Below are 16600 nucleotides of genomic sequence, written 5' to 3'. Positions count from 1 at the left end.
TTTATACACAGACTCCGCAGCCATCTCGTTAGTGTACAGGACAATTGCGAGGTTAGCGCTACGGCTAGCCTGCTGACACTAACAGTCTCTCCCGAGCCGAGACTCGAACCTACGACAACTGGTTTGCAAGGCTAGTGTCGTACCTCAGAAAATGGTATTATTTTTTAATGCAAATAGAATAGAATTGAGGGGAAAAGAAATATTTTTTCCCTCCACTCAATTTGCTGCATAAAAGACGCGCATCGTATCCATTATATAAATCTGGTATTTATATTAGGCCACTGCAAAATGGAGGACTTTGTTTTGTTTCTTAGAAGTAACAAAACTTTAATGATGTGTACAAACTCGAGACAATCTATCAACGCTACTATACTATACTACGCTACGGTACTATGATCAATGCGGGTGTTTTTTTGTCATTTGGCTTTCTCAGTCTAAAGTTCGATCTTCATTTTTTTTAATATCAGGGTTCTACATTACTTTTTAGTAGGATGCTAAAGAAATACATAAAAAAAAATTTTCTCCGAATTTCGCTTAGGCTTCAAAAGCTTCGTCTTCTCGACAAAATTCCCATGCAAAATTTCATCTCAATTGCACTTTGGTTTGTAGAGCCTCAAAACGGTCAAAGTTTCATTTTGTTGATCGATGAAAACATGCAAAGAAATTGTTGAAATCAAGCTTTTTTTGACCAAGTTTCTTAGAAATGCATAAAACATCGAGACTAGATGAAACACTAGATGTGTTGTCCATAAAAAACTACCAAAATAAATTTTTGTTAGAGAAAGCACCTGATTTTGACGTGTCATAAGACATTTGGCATACAAAAAACGATATCGAAAATTTCATGCTTTTTTGGTCAAAAAAGACTTTGAGGCCCGATTAAAAAGGCTATGTTATTGTTCTAGACCTTTGCCAGAGACTTGTAATACATATAACCCCGTATGAGCGGAAAAAAAACAATGATGGCACGGAATCAATTCAGTTGCTAAATTGATTTTATCAAACAAATTTTACTCTAACCTGACTTTCTGAAACCCTATTGAGAAACAATCCTCTTCTCCGATTTTTTCCTTGTCACTCTTTAGCTTTGGTTTTGTTTCTGCCACCTATTAGTTACCAAAAAAGGAAACTTTAGCAATACTCTTTTTATCGACTACTTATTTATCTGCCATGCGGCGTAAAAATATCGAGAGAATATACTATTTCAGACTACGTTACAGGAAGCTGTCTCGAATGTCTGTCTGTGGGAATACAATTTGGTGACTGAACCTGACCCTAGGAAGGAAACTGCTGCACGATGGAGCTGTAATTTTCATGGGAACTTTTTTTCTAGAAGACAAGACTTTTGATACCTACCGCTAAACAAAATTTGGAAAGTCGATTTTCCTACTGTTTATGCCATGTGATAAACAATAATTCCAGTTTTGTTCTCGAATTGAATTTAGGGCATAGAATCAAACAGCACGTGCGTTGCACGGTAAGCGGTATTGCTTAAGAAAGCAAGAAAACACTTCATCTTCTACGTTGTTCTCTCCTATTCTCTCTCTTCAGTATTATCCTGCAATCATATCTCTACTACAGCGTAACCCCTATTTAGCGTGAGTGATGGGAGCGCATCAAACCAGTATTTTTCTAATCCTGTTTTGCTAAATGATAGTCATTAATTTAGATAACTCTCTCTACAATATTCAAAAATTCACCTTTTTTATCACTTTGTAACTTCTGAGCTGTTTTATTGGCTTTGATTATGTTGACGTCATATTGATGATAATTTATGGGCCTTTTACGAAAAATAGCAAACTGTACTTTAAATCAGCGTTGCAAAGCGAGCGAGAAGCAAAACCTTCCTCCTCTTTTCTGCTATAAAACGAGAAACATGCTACGCTTCCCAAGTTTTTTTGTACATACGCTTTCTACTACTACTCTTTAGTCTCCATGCACTCCATACTCAGGGGAGTGCTAGCACGCACCGGCACGCAAAAATTTGTTTGTAAAAAAGTACGCGAGTTCATGCTTGCGAGTAGGAGCACTCGACTAGGAGGAATGCATGAAAAACTGTGCTCGAAAACGAAAATGCTTTCTTCATCTACCCGGTTTTGCGTCATGCACCGACAGCCGACAGTGGGGCGAAGAATGTGTAAAGTATCGGTACGTGTAGGGTACGGACTGCATTGGTAAGTTTTTTACAGAAGTCTAATAAAAAACCAGCCGAAGTAGTCCAATACCCTACTATTTTTTTGTCCTTCGGCGCAAAGCATTTTGAAACAATTGTCTTCTAGCGAGTAGGGGAGTAGGTACACACGAGTAGGAGAGTAGACGGGAGTGTGTGCATATGATCTCAAGAGCGAATGCGAGTAAGAAAGCGAAAAATACGAGAAGTAGTTTAAATCTAGAATGGAGAGGAGTAAGCGTGAGCATCTGAGCAGTCGCAAGTCGTGTAAGTCGCACTTCTATTGCCTGCCGCCTGCTGCAACGAACTGTTGCTGAGGGTACGCAGATAGCCAAACCTAGCGTCACCGCTGATAAAAACCAACAATCGGAACTCAACTAGATCTGATGAAGAACACTTGAAGTGAGCAGCAAACGCTGCCTTAAGTAAATCTCCATCATGCAAAGGGCGCTTCTAGTGTTCTTTGCCGGAGACTCACCAAAGTTCAGAGGAGCTTTGGCGTAGCCAACCCAAATGGTATATTAATCTAGTGCAGCCAACAGTCAAATTCCAGGACTGCAATTCTGTTGAACAGAAACATTAAATTCGTTTTCGTTACAGAATTCATCCAACGCGATTCGGTTGCCATTACGGTGGAAGTCCCAACGACTAACGGCACACAGGAAATGGTCGTTGCCTTCGCTTACTTCACAAAGAGTCATATTTCTGATTAACCCAGTTTATTAAACCAAAACGAAGATCAAGAGTTCGATTCTGTGAGGACATTTAGACTCTGCCTGAGGCAACGAGACTGCAAAAAGCGATGTCCAAAGATCATGCTATGAAAGAAACGCTTGATGTTCTTATGAACATTCACTTTCCTGGCTCGACCGTGACTTCCGGGTCGAAAGTTGAAGAGCTACAGAACCTCGGATGACGCATGACGTCACGTGACTCCACAGTGCTCGCTTGCCGACTGTTCACAGGAACCTCTCTTTTGAGCCAATGAATTCACCAGGACCGGATGGCATTCTACCAATCTTTCTACGAAAATCAGATGGAGTCATTATGTTTGAACCCGTCAGCTTTTTTCGAGCCAGCTTTACTCTGGGACATATCCTGATCAGCTGCCGGAACGATAAGGCGGTGTTCATACCAGAGGCGGGCAAAAAAAGACAAAACTTTGCCCAAAGCGTTCGAGCCTATAAGTCGGACGTCAACTCTTCTCAAATTAATTACGGAAAACTACGGAGAAATTTCTAAAAAACTTACCCTTGCATAAGCATATGTTCATCAACAGGGTAAATCTCCTCAAACTGCTTTGCATTGCCTAGTAACAAAGATCGAGAAGTCACTGAAATATAAAAAGACATTGGTCTGCGCTTTTCTTGATATTGAGGGAGCTTTCGATAACACCTTCTTTGCGTTAATTTACACAGCTCTGCAAAATAAAAGAGTCGACAATACTACATATATTTTATTTCGTCAAACTAATGTAGACTACATTCAATTACAAATAGATTATTACAATGTTTTACTGATGTCCATGTGATGTGCATAGACTAACTGCATGTTTTTTTTCATAAAAAATATTTCGTGTTCTAAGATTCCGACGTGGAGCATAAAAATTTTAATTACGAAAGTAATGTTGTAGATTATACACGGCCAGACATAATGTCGTTGATATAGTACAACATTGCAAGTTTACGGCGTTCTTTGAGAGTTTGTATACTGATAATTCAGCATGCAACGTGCTTGGTATGACGACAAGGGAAAGAATGTCCAATTTAAATTACGAAGCGCATATAAAAGAAATTATTTCTGCACGGATTCAATGCGTTCTTCGTGAGTGACTTGGTATAGGCTCCGTACCACATTGCAGCATTCCAGAAAATTGTGACTAAAACGTTTTGTAAAGTGTAGTGTGCTGTTTGCCTTGTTGAAAATTGTGTTGTAATGTTCTTTAAATGAGAGCTTAGAGTACAGAACTACTCCTAAGCCCTAAAATATGTCATTACATGGATTCTGAGCTTTTCTGCTGAAAATTATTAAATTGTTTTTTTTTTACGTTAAGTTGGAGTAAAGAGTTCCTGCCCCAAATGTTGAATGTATTTCACTCTGGAATATTACATGGTCATTGGATCTCCCAGCTGGTCTCGAGGTACGATGCTGGCCTAACAAGCCAGTCGTCGTATGTTCGAGTCCCGGCTCGGGAGAGACTGTTAGTGTCAGTAGGATCGTAGCGCTAGCCCCTCAATTGTCCTGTACACTTAACAGTCGGCTGCGAAGTCTGTGTATAGTAAAACAGAAGGTCGAATTCCGATACGGAATGTAGCACCAAGGCTTTGCTTTTTTACATGGTCATTGGATTCAGTCATTTCCATGAATAATTTAATATCGTCTGCATACACAAGTATTTTCAGGTGTTTCAGTAGAAAGGTAACGTCGTTTATATATAAAATAAAGAGAAGAGGTCCTGAAAAGGAACCCTGAGGAACGCCAGAAGTGAGTCGGATAGGATCAGCACACACGTTTTGAAAGCGAACAGTTTATTTACGTTCCGTTAAATATGAGTGAAGCCATTTAAGAAGTCTATGTTCTATTCCTATTTTTTGCAATATGAATTTGACTACATTGAACTGGACCCAAGCAATGCTGTCGAGCAGGAAGACCACAGCTGCATTTGGAGATACGTCTGTCACAGTAGAAGCAGTGAAAGGGTGTTCTCAGGGGCGAGTTCTCTCTCCACTGTTTGGCTTTGGCTGGTGGTAGATGTTTCTCTAACCAAGTTTTTGCAGCTAGACTACGAAGTCATTGGTTATGATGATGACGTAATCCTTTTTGTTCGGTGAAAATGTCCTGCAAGTCTATCTAGTCGCATGCAAACGAGTCTTAACACCACCTCTCAGTTATGCTTAGAAGAAAGAGCTGAGCATTTCAACAACGAGACCAAATATCTTGCAATTATTCTGAATATGAAGCTGAACTGGACTGCCCATCTAGACTATGCTATCAAAAAGACAACTTCAGCAATCTGGGTTTGCAGTACAACGGCAAGACCTGGCGGCTAAAACGACAATTAGCACAATGGTCTTACATCACCAAAGTTCAACGACTGACCTGTCTTTTAGTTACCAGTGCCCTGTGCACAACCCCGACTGCAGTTATGGGAGCCTCTACATCTCCATCTTAAGAAGGAGGCAGAGCTTGGCGCACTAAGGCTGCGGAGAAATACAACGGTGCTCGAAGGTAACCTAACGGGTCAATTAAGGATCCTTGAGGAGTTCAAGCTAACACCTTGGATGGGAGGGAAGCCAAAAATGAACGTTCCATATAGAGTGATTGACATAGATTGCTCAATGTGGAACCGTTTCTACACAGATGCCTCAAAAATCGGATCCCAGACGGGATAAAGGGTCTACGGACCAGGTATAAAGCTGCTATCTCTTTGGGTAAGTGACCAACCGTCTTTCAAACAGAGGTATACGCAATACACAACTGTGCTACGATATGTCTAAAGCGCAACTATAGACTTGCCAAAATCAGAATATTTTCAAACAGTCAGGCTACACTAGTGGCATTAAAGTCTTCCACATGTGTTTCAAGACCAGCCTGGGAGTGCATTGCAAAAAATTATGCTACTTGCAAAAAATTATGCTACTTACTAACAGCCTAGCAAGACAAAAATCTGCTCAGCAATTCATTCGATCTGAATCGTTTCTAGATACTTCCACATGCACAATTAAAGGCGAACTAAGTACATGAAAAAGCCTAGAAATAGCATCTCATTGGCAACATAAGCAGGGTTGTAGACAAGCTGAACATTTTATCCACCCCAAACTTGCGCTTACCAAAAGGCTACTTAATTTAACTCTTAGCGAACTACGCATCATCACGGGACCCCTCCTTGGACACGATCCTACTCGTTACCATTTGAGGAAAATCGATAAAGTCCCAACCGATAATTACCGCTTTTGCAACGCTCAATCTGAGCTTCGAGCTCTTGCTTTATGGAAGTTCAACTTTTTCGGAAATTACCTCTCTATGCCTAGATATGTTGATTGATGCTTCCAAAACTACTGGTTACTAGTTACTGTTTCATCAACCATCTAGTTCCGAAGTGTTTGGAAGAATAGAAATTTGGAGCTTCATGATTCATAAAAAAATGTCATGCCTATTGTCCGTGGACTTTGGCATAAACACCTTTATTTTTTTTATTGGGGGAAGAGCCCACCCTCAGACATATTCAGAACAAAATATTCATCAGAACGAAAGATACCAAACAATAAAGAAAACCACCTCCGCTTGAATATAGTCTTAAAATGTAACTTTATCACCATATCTAATAATGACAACAATTTTAACTGCAATATGCAGCGTAAACACTATATACGGAACATTCGCACTCATCACAACGTTGCAATATGTTACTCGTCAGCCGAACCCATTTAGATTAGGGATCGAGTCAACACATCACGTTTCCTGCAGCAAAATCAGAAGAAACGGCTAAGTATAGATAAGCGCCCAGTAGATAAGCACCACAATGTGCGAAGCCCAGTAGAAATGTGATAGCTTTCAACTCGCTGAATAGAGCCATGAAGCGCAACGAAATGCACCTAATAGCAACGTGGTGGCCGTCAGCTGTGATAAAAATCTTGATGCATGTAAAGCTAATGATGCGAAACCAATGCGCATAGTTATTCGCGCGTCGCTTCATCTATTTCTGCGTCATAGTTGCAGAAGTGTTGTGTTAACAGCAGAAAACCATCTGTAACATGGATCAAAGCAGTATACTACTGTCAAAATATGGTTATCGAAAAGACCAAAAAATACCTTTCTCACCTATCCCACGAAACAGCTATTCAATTTTCAACCCCTTGAACACTTGATGAATCGCTATCGCCACCAGCATGTCTTTCCCTTCCTGAAATCCGCAAACACGTGCTTTCTTCCATCGAGAAAGGTTACCATATGCCGGATAGTCACTTCGCTGTCGAACGTCGCGGTTTTGTGTGGGCGTATGAAGCGACGATGAATAGTTGCTGCTCATAGCATAGTGATGATGGCTTCATCGAATACCACCGGTAATATGGCAGCAACAGAGAAGAAAAAAATCAATTTACCACCTAATCGCCATGACGATTCACTGTCCTCCTAATGTATTTTTTTTCTTCGTGATAAACCACAAACCGCTCCATCCGAACCGGGAGCTCGAGCGCGAACCATTTTCCCGGAGTTTTTTCCTCTTATTATCGAACTGTTTTTGCCATCTATTTCTGTTACTGTTTATTTCAATTTTTTTTCCTTCATACGTTTACAGTTGAGCACGACCGTCACTCATTCCAGCAGGCGCAAAATCACCTTCCCGTTGGCTGGCTGGCACTTGCGATAAAGTGTCTCGCTCGGGTTCACCACAGACATACGATCACAGACTAGCAATATGCGAGTTTATCTGCTTCGGACGAACTGAATGCTTATACAGGAATGACTTGAAAAATTAGCAAAGTGCATTATTCGAAACAATGCGCTCATTTATGGAATCATGAAACTGTGAACCAGAATTCGCTGTAATTTTAAATGGTCGTGCCGTTTAACTCCGGGCTGACTCAATGCCTGCATAACTAGTGCATACATTTATCTATGCCTATTTTCATTTTCCTCGGCATTTGGTTTGAACTACTTTTTGTGCTATCCCCGTACTGGCAACCAAAGCTTCTTTAGCAAGCTGTTATCGTTATGCTGCCCAGGTATAGTTCATATATACGTAGGCACTCGAATCAAATTATGCACCGGCAGCTCTAGAAGCGGAGAACTGTTCTTTCCTTTTTTATATTTATTTCTATTACTCGCTAAGTGTATAACCCAATTCAGTAGCATCACTTCGCGCGGGCCCTCTGGGATAAATTTGAAGCTCGCTGACAACCGGAAAATACTGGCAGCAAAAAAAACGGCTAGCGGTATTCCTTCGTCCATAAATTCATCTTCACATGCTGTACAGTACAACCTTATGCTTAAAAGTTTCACTTTGAAATCTCTTCAGGCCGATGAGTTAGCTGCTCATAGGTGAGTAAGTGTTTTTTTTTTTTTTGTTGGTCATTTTCTGTCTGTTTTGGTACATATTTTTTCCCGGAGAAAGAGAATTCCAGCAGTGGTAAACAGACAACTCTGCTTGAACGATTAACGAAATCTTCATACAGACTTTGTGCAGCTTCGACAGTGTGTATATTCAGACGGCAAGTGCAAAGTGTGAAAAAAAATCCAGATCACAACAAAGGCCGGTGTTGCTGCGCGCTCCGAGCTAATCTCCTATGAAATGTGTCGTTGTAGTAAAAAATTGTCATCAGATCCAGATGACCAGATGACATCTTGAAAAGTTAGAGCGTATGCCGAAAGTGGGATAAGATATGGAGTGAAGGTTAAGGTGACCTTGATTCTGAAGTAAACCGGATTGTATATTTTAAAATCTTCGATCTTGTCGAGAGATGTTTGAGATGCAAAGAAACGACACACTGCGTTCTGTTATCAAGTGAGAAATGAATCGAAATGGATGATTAAAGAACCAGAGAATCAAAGCTAGGAGCTCTCCCAGGCATAATATCGAGCAGGTTTATTAGTTTGAAGAACCACTGGAAGGAATATTCCACTGCAAATAGATATATTCAATTTAGTTCTACAATGTATGATACGCAAAAAACTTTTTCAGATTTTTCAATTAAAATTTAAAAACTCTAAAAAACCGTGAGAAAAACTGTACATTTTGGAAACCCATTGCACATTGTAGCAACCGGTTTGCAGCACTCATTGGCCGCTGGAAGCGTTTTCATGAATCCCCGTATCAGATTTCACCAGCTGCTTATAGACCACACATCCTATCGAGTTTCTCTGAGCACAGAGCCAAAGCTTTGTACTAAGGATTTTCAGAGTAAATCCACTTATCATCACCACACCAGTAACAATACGATGCCAAATAAACAACATTTTACTCGTTTTTACGTGTGCCTCTGGTTCTCATCTTTTGTAAGCCGATTGGAAACAACTTGTTGACTCACAATCAATTGCTCTCCGTAATGATTTCGCATATGTAAATAATTTTGTCAGTTTTTTAATGGCACTAAGAAAGAGACATAAAATTAAACTTGCAGAAGTAGTATTTACAGAAAGGTTTAAGGAAAAGGGTTTTAAGAAAGGTTTTTTAAAGGTTTCGTATGATGGGGTGGAGGCAGACAAGTTTCATCAGTTGTTTTGATTCTAGTTAGCGTTTACGTCATTAAACAAATAACAAAATAACTTTAACTGCATCTTTAAACTTTTAGGAACACTAAAAAATCTAATAAAACTCTTATCGTTCTAAATTTTGCGAATGTTTTCACTATCGCCATGTTCTATGATTTTTCGCAGCACGATTTTCTTTATATTTCTCTTTTTTCCATTAAACTAGTTTTAGTTTCAGAATAATGCAAATGGTCATGATTTCGTCTCTAGTTCAGAAGCAGGCCATTCTTGATCATCAAAGGACTTAAGCATGGGTTCATTCTCAGGCCCCTCATCAGTCAGTCAGTCAGTCAAGCTAAGCTATTAAACCAGTTTCAGTTTCCGGAAGATAGGTTTACCGAAGTATCATTGGTACTTCTTAGAGGAGTCACTTCACGGCAATATATGTTCCACTCTCACACTCGCTTCACTTTTTGATACCTATACCCGATTCCATCTAAAGTGAGGTGACAATAATTAGCTCAGTGAAATGAGATTGACAGTAAAGTGAATTACGTAATAACGCCGAACCGAAGTTGAGATTAGGACAAATGAAAAGAGGGAGTGTTCTAGCTCCAAAATTTCCCAGAAAGCCATTTTTTCCGATTTTTTTGACGTGGGACTACGTCTTTGTTTTCTATACTGGGATGCATTCTGTGAAATTGGAAATGAAACTGGCAAATGTTCCATCAGATTTCAAACGATAATAACATGATGAATAACAATGATCAATATGTTGTTGTATGGACAATATTTTGAACAATTGTGTAATACGCTAGTTATCACTAGCATTTCATTGCTCAGCGTTGAAAATTGATAAAAGTTTCAAGGACAAATTTATGAGAGCAATGAACCAATCACATGCGAGCATTCCTAGCACAGACGACATGAATAAACATCAACCATTCCCTGTGATATTCTCTAAATCAACATAACATACTTCCATGAAGTTAGACTAATTTGATGTCTCGAAGGTAAAGACTTTTCGAAAAGTTAGAAACGACCTTGAAGAAAAACATGCTGGTGGAAGCAACAGTACCGTACAGTACATGTGGAACAGAGCGCTGCTGGTTTCTCGCCGTCTATCAATGCAGCGGTACACGACTTCTATTCGAGTGCAATCGTCGTGTTGCTTGCACAAAAAAACACTACAGGCACACTATCGCCAACTGTAAACGAAATTCTTTCGATTGTTGTTAAATATTTTTCTTAAAAACAAAATTTAAACAAAGGCTAAGAATAAAAGTACGTAAGTCACTGAACAAACAAATTAATTCTGTCTGCAGACTTTTTAACCTTTGTAACTAAATATCCCTCTAACTACAGTGTTTAGTCCTACGTCACCATTTTATACAACCCTAGGGCTAGATATCTTGAAGTATTATTAATTTTTTTTAAATAATCAGATCTCGTCGTTTTATAAATTTCTAAGACATTTGACGAGAAAGCTCCGTAGCCGCAAGGTTACAGAGTCCGCTTTAGTAAGCGGTAGAGGCTCATTTCAAGATGGCTTGACAAAGTATTTTTTTAATTCTTTTAGCACCAATATTTAGTGATTAATTTGTGGTTTCGAAATCCAATTTATGGTAATTTGTGGTTGAGTAATTCCTGAGAAATTTTCAGAAAACTGAATCAAGCCATCTCTGAAAATGATTTCGCTTCAAATGAATCGGACAACGATGATATATACATCAATCGAAAGCTCTTAATTTGTGGTTCACGAAAATGTAGTTTTTGTGGGCATACTTCATATTAAAATAATTAAAAAACTATTATTTAAATTTTTGGACATTGTTTACCTCTTGTTGTCAACACCGACCGTACGCGGCGCTGGTAGACCATCAAGATGATTTGTATTCATCATTTCAACGATGGCAATCATCTGCACGATTGTTTGCCAACTAGATAAGAATTTACTGCACATTACATGAATATTACTTTTGTGATGTCGCGGCTAGTAAATTTTGCACTCAAAATGGACCAGCAGAACTTGATGCGGCGGCTGCGATAGTTTGCATGTCGCACGCACTAGCAGCATTTAGAGCAACTTTGTTATCGGCTGCAACGCTTAGATGGCGGAATGAAATTCTGCGATTTCGCCTTTTGTACAGAATCATGTCTTTTGTAATTCAGCTTTCCATGGTTCTGCCTTTGGTGAACCTGCTTTATGTAGCGACTCAGATAAAAAAAAATTGAGATTGATTTACTAACAACTCAAATCTGTCCGCTATGTGGTTCTGTGATATATGTTGCAGCTGGAATTCGGCTCAGCTCTCTGTTCGGCGATGGTAATATTTGTTGAAGTTTTTCATCACTGTCACTCTGTCTCAAGTTTTCGTATTTAGAGTCAGTACCAGCCCACCATTAACTAGAAAGAATTTAAATTTAAAAAATATAAAGATAAAACAAAACAGCAATGCATAACTCCTACAAACTCTACAAACTGTTCCAATTCTCTACTGATGTGAATAATTTGAAAAAGCAACGCTAATTCATGTCTTTTTTGAAAAATTTCCCGCTGCAAACATGTATAACATGACCTACAACAGCCAAACGAAACACGCCGCTTAGTGTAGCATTCATCGTGCATTGAAATAAAACTCCATAACCGTCCGGTACGCAATGTCCCATAACATTTAGTGGAGCAGGCAGTTGTCGGATCGTCTCCATTTTTAGAATACGCGGCGTCGTACGCATTCCGTACGCGACTGGCATATTTTTGGCTAGAAATGACTCCACAAGCAAAATATTTCACCTACAATACGAATAGCCAGAAGCCAGCCGGGAGATGGAAGCGCATACGACGAGGAGCTGTAATGACGGGCTGATGAATAAAAAACGATGTCTAGCCATGGTGCATTATGGTAAGAAAAATGCTTTTATTTCCTGGCTCGTTCTTATGCTGCTGGAAAAAGATTATTCTTTTCTTTTTTTTTTAAGGCAGTGCTGCCGTTTAAACCGTTTTTGCCAATTACAATTTTTATCGCAACTTTTTTTCATAAACGTCATTTATCAGGTGGTAAAAATCGTGATACAGAATGCGTGTCAAAAACGGGGTGAGAATTGTTAGAGCAAACAATATATTACCAAGTAGCAGGATAACCCGCTAGATTATCACGGTTACAGATAGACTACTAACTGGACCCATCGAAGTGATTTTACACTTCAAATAATAGTAAAACGTAGTCCCAATACATACGGTCGCATCGATTAAAATCCACTTATTCCTGTTCCTTTCGCGCAGCGAGAACTGGCGCTAGTATGCGAAGCTGCACCGATGATACTGACGATGATGCCGACGCCAATGTTGATAGTACTGGTGAATAACTACGACTCTCGGCGAACAGTAGAAGGGAGGAAAAAAAAGCTAAATAAAAATGATTGCCCGTTGATACAACTGAAAACACGCGCACCCTCTTTCTTGCCTCTGCACCTTGCACATACGGACAAACACGCCCGATTTCGAGAGGAATGTGGCCGCTTCGATGCCCTTTCCGGAGCGTTCGGCATTGCTTGCACACCGCGAAATGACAATGAAAATTCACTACTTTCACGCCACTTTCAACAAACTCAGTAATCCATAATGGATGCTTTTCGTCATTATAAAACTATCTTCGGACCATAGCTTACCAATAAAAGTGGATACACGGAGCACACCACTATGCAGTAATTGGCTGCTTTTTGGATCACTTTGGCACTGGAAACTCCGAAATAGACCGCAACTTTCCAAATGCAACACGCGAAAAATTCGATACGTTTTTGTTTCTTGACTTTTTCACCTGGCCAGTTTTGATTTGCAAACACGTCAAAAGCAATCCGCCGCAGTTTTGCTTACTGAGAATATTTCTTGTTCTCGCCCGCAGATTTTGTTAAGATATAAAGGGGAAGCACACAACCGCGGCTGCTGCTGTGTAGCACTGTTGAATGGTGGTTGATTGCGAGACGACACGGAAAATATCCAGAATCGCGACGACGACGACGACGGGTAGAATTTCAGCTCAAAGTAAAGTCGATTTTCTGTTTTTGTATTGATGATGACTGCAATTATACTCGGAAGATAAAAAGAGACTTCGCGGACGAACAACACTCCGCAAACACGGCCGAATCGGCAGACAACACACAACTGACACAACGGAACCGCGGCGACGTCGGTCAACTCCCAACCAGCAGCCCCACACCTAACCCGTTGTACGCGAATAATATCCACTGACGATGTGCGCTCTTGTTTTGGCTTATCCCGATCGTTGTGTGTGCGAATGAGATGTGGAACTAAAAGGGGAGCGGTCCTCCAACCGTCCCAAAATAACGATGAGGAAATTCTCGGAAAAATAATGAACTTTCGGAGTTTTTGACAGTCGCATTCAATGACAGTAGAGCTGTGAAATATTTTCGGAATAAAAGCCTGTGCTGTTCAAGGGGTTCACAACCGTGATATTTAGGTATAATTTACACGAATTTTAGGCAAATAGAATACCTGGCTTACGTGGTATTTGCGTGTAATCTACGTGAAAACTTAGGTATGCACATGGGCGCAACTACGGGGGGGCTAGGGGGGGCTGAAGCCCCCCCCCCCCTGGAACGTGTTTAGCCCCCCCTAGAATTTCCCAGAGAATGATTGTATTCAATATATATACATTCCATACTACTTATCAGAGCATCAAAATCAACACAAATTGAGATGTCGTCATTCATTGGCTAAGAACTAGTTCTGTACCCAGGATCGATTCTCAACCCTTGCTCTCTTACTCACCTTACCAGTCAGACGAGAGCTGTAGTAACTCGTGCTGTATCAAGTAGTCGCCAGTTTACTCGGTTTTGGGCTGTGTTTCACCAGTTCCCCAGACGTCTCATCACTCGCAAGTCTCTTTCGATCTGGTCGAGCCATCATGCACGCTGCGCCCCTTAATTTCTTGTGCCGGTTGGGTTGCTGAAGAGAAGTGATTTCACATGGTTGTCGTCCGGCATTCTTACGATGTGACCGGCCCACCGCAACCTAATGTCCTTCGCCAGGTGTGCAATGGGGTTCTCTCCAAGCAGCGCTTGTAGCCCATGGTTCATGCGCTGTAGCCATTATCCGTCGTCCGCTTGTGCTCCACCGTAGATAGTCACCTTCTGTTCGCCGATAGGCACCTTCTGTTCGAAAATATCAAAAGGACTTCCGTAGAGGACTACCGGTTATCAGGGTTTTGTAGTTTTTTGTATCGAAGTGGTCATGTCCGATCATCACCGTGATTGGTGCGTACGTTTGTAATGTCTGAGAAGAACGGGCCGTCGTTGAGAACGTGGCCAATTTGTTTTGCTGTACGTTGGTCGAGGTAAGAAGGGACTTTGGACCGCTAATCCACGGGAAGCTGCGAAGTTGGTGCATATCAGGCTGTGCGGGCCGATAACCGGCTTATATAAGTCTATCCTTCCGTTCATGTCCCCAACGACGATCTTGATATCTCTACGCGAGCAGCTATCGTAGAGTTTCTCCAGCTGTGCGTAGAACGCTTCTTTCCCTGTATCAGGTCTTCCTTCGTGAGGGCAGTGCACATTGGGAATAGTGTAGTTGTGGAACCGGCCTTTAATTCTCAACAAACACAACCTGTCGCTGATTGCCTGCCGCTTTGGTGGTACTGTGCCCTGCGGCCACAAATCCACCGTACCTTCTCTCCTTTCAGGCAAAGCTCCTGGAGCGCAACGATGTCGAAGTGGCGGGGCTCTAGCTGATCCAGCAGAATCCGGTCGACATCCGGGTCATTAAGCGATCTACTGTTACATGTACTGAGCTTCTAATCGTCGTCCTTATTTCGTCGGCTGAGTCATTGCCGATTGTTCCGGTTCATTTTGAATTCTTGATTCTCCGTAGTATGTTTATTTTAGTATGCTGCCTTACTAGGGCTGCGATGCCTAGTCTTGCGACGGAGCTGCCGCCATGGATGTAGCTGGCGAGACACCGCATTTCATAGTTCAACCGTCCGGTCCGGATCAGTCGCTGTTTGAGCCGCCCCTAGCCTGTGGGGTAGGCGCGCAGACAACCTGCTCTCTAAGGAGAACAACTACCCCACCGGTTCACCGGTTTTTCCTTGGTTGCTCGTATCCCAGTCGGTACCACGTGGAGGTAGGAATAGGGCATTATGCCTTGAACCACAGTGGGGTCTATTTTATTCTAACTAGTACGGGTGAACTGTTAAAAAGCACTGCCCAGCCGTTTACCAAATCTAGCTCTCCTCAATATCGAATCATCGTTGCTGAAAGAGCTTGGCGTTGACGATGTGTTCAAGATATTCAGTACATCTTCGGAGATTCTATCCCGAAGTGATTTTTTCTGCTTTTACGATACTATTTTTAACGTCATTAAAAAAGCATATTCAAACTCTTTTTTCTCTTTTTTAAAATGACATACATGAAAACTAGCCCCCCCCTAGAAATTTTCCTTAGTTGCGCCCATGGGTATGCAGGTATATTAAAAATAGAATTTATTTTCAAAACATCAACAAATAATGAGCGCCTTTTTCGATTTAAATTACGTACAAATTGCCAAAGCGTACACTCGCAAATCCTTGTAAAGCCTTTCTTGGTGAATTGGGTGAACTTTGCCACTACTCCTGCAAGCTGGCGTTGTAGTGGCTCAAGTAATACAAGTAACCAAAATTTCGTACAAAAGGGGATGTTTTCCCTTATTCAGAATATCTAAGCAGCATAAAGAAAAATATACAGCTCATGTTTCGAGTAGTTACCGAACTTTTAAGTTTGCATTGGATATTTAAGCTTCTAGTTAATAAAAGGTTCGTTTGAGTTGGATGAACGTACCAAAACCTAACTCAAATTGTCACGTGTCACAAATTTGGGAGAAATTGAAAGTTTTATTTGAAGAATATGAAAAAAAAACAGATAGTATTGATACACTGATTGTAGAAAATAAATTGATCAATAATATCAACACAAAGGAACAATTACAATCGATAAAATATCTATATCCATCTATCCAAATACTACAATAAATGTAGCTATGTGCGTCTACTCTACAACAAATAGAAATCGCTGAAAACAAAACTGATGAAAACATAGAAACTTTATTTCAAGAAAATAATAACAAGTTTGTTTCTAGTAACGTTGCAAAGGATATAATTAATACTCAGGTAATCTTAAATTTTAATAAGAGCTATTTTGATTCTTAAATTCATGAAAATATCCAACAAAACATATCTGACACGC

At 40.5% G+C, this 16600-nt stretch overlaps 1 protein-coding gene across 3 annotated transcripts in view; it reads right to left on the bottom strand.

Moving 5' to 3' along the window:
- The window catches only part of LOC129730259 (serine/threonine-protein kinase GL21140), a 61113-nt gene extending 47449 nt beyond the window's left edge, over positions 1–13664 (bottom strand). Inside the window, exon 1 of one of the 3 annotated variants that reach the window (XM_055689437.1) lies at positions 13031–13664. The gene's annotated coding sequence lies outside the window, so the exon portion shown is untranslated. Of the gene's footprint in view, positions 1–12599; positions 12758–13030 lie in introns of those variants that run through there. The other 2 variants (XM_055689440.1, XM_055689439.1) reach the window with 2 other exon arrangements.
- Positions 13665–16600: the final 2936 nt, after the last annotated feature.

Source organism: Wyeomyia smithii, chromosome 3, assembly GCF_029784165.1.
Source record: "Wyeomyia smithii strain HCP4-BCI-WySm-NY-G18 chromosome 3, ASM2978416v1, whole genome shotgun sequence".
Classification (NCBI taxonomy): Eukaryota; Metazoa; Arthropoda; class Insecta; order Diptera; family Culicidae; genus Wyeomyia; species Wyeomyia smithii.
This window is presented reverse-complemented; position numbering and strand designations above follow the sequence as displayed.